The sequence below is a fragment of the Oncorhynchus masou genome, chromosome 11, assembly GCF_036934945.1.
Source record: "Oncorhynchus masou masou isolate Uvic2021 chromosome 11, UVic_Omas_1.1, whole genome shotgun sequence".
NCBI lineage: Eukaryota > Metazoa > Chordata > Actinopteri > Salmoniformes > Salmonidae > Oncorhynchus > Oncorhynchus masou.
Window position 1 is genome coordinate 23,975,093 of NC_088222.1, and position 1,039 is coordinate 23,976,131.

Consider the following 1,039-nt stretch of genomic DNA (forward strand, 5'->3'; position numbering starts at 1 on the left):
GGGTACATGTTCCTTGCAATTAATGTATGATGTCTTGCTGACAGATATGAACTCTCCCTCGAGCTCTCTCTCTTTATCTCTATCGTGGCACAGCATGTCTCCATAGCAATAGGAGTTTGAGGTGGGTCGCTATCCATGGTGCTGAACCTCAAGAGCTATCATTGAGAAAAATGCTGCCGATTGAAAGAGGAATGTTGTGTGTGTGTGTGGGCACACACGTACTTGCTTGTGTGCAGCTCAGCATATTGGTATGTATGTCAGTGCACATGCATATGTATGTATGTATGAGAAAGCGACTGAGAATGGTTGGCGATAGAGAGAGGGAGAGCAAGACAGCAGAGGTTTGTGGGGGTTGGTACTACATATAGAAGGTGCTGACCGTTGTAACTGGAGCACTCTGCAGGGGTTAGAATATGATTACTGAAATACTGGAGTGTCAAACAATAGTTAGTATGAACTGAAGATTACTTCATTATCAGTGCCCAAGAGATTGTGTCATGATTTCTGAAATATTTTGTGCAAAGGCAGTCACACGGCAGAAACATTCAATTAGAGAGAGAGAGAGCAAGAGGGACAGAACAGCCAAAAGGAGAGAGGGAACGATGGAGACAAAATAGAAAGCAGGGTGTTCATGATAATCCCCTCCAACGTAATCACAGGAAGGTGGTGTGGTTGTCATAGCAACCATTTCCTAGGTGCCGGGTGGTTCCTGGCAACCAGCCACTCCCATCAATCGTTTGCAGCGGACTGCAGGGTAGAGGCTCTGTCTCTGTGCCGTCACAATGGAGATCATCCATCAGTGTTTCACTGTGCCGTGTGGGCAGTCTTTAAGATAAGAAGAAAATCACCAGGAAAGCTGTGTTTCTACCTGATACTTCCTTCATATTAACTTCTCCCTCAGTTTAATACTCAATCTCCTTGATTTAGCATGGAGTACCGAAGTGAGAAACTGGGTCATCATCAATGTCTGACAATTTAAGTATCCTAACAACACCGATAACTTCAATAATGGCCTTCAGAAAGAAAGGGACCCACAGAA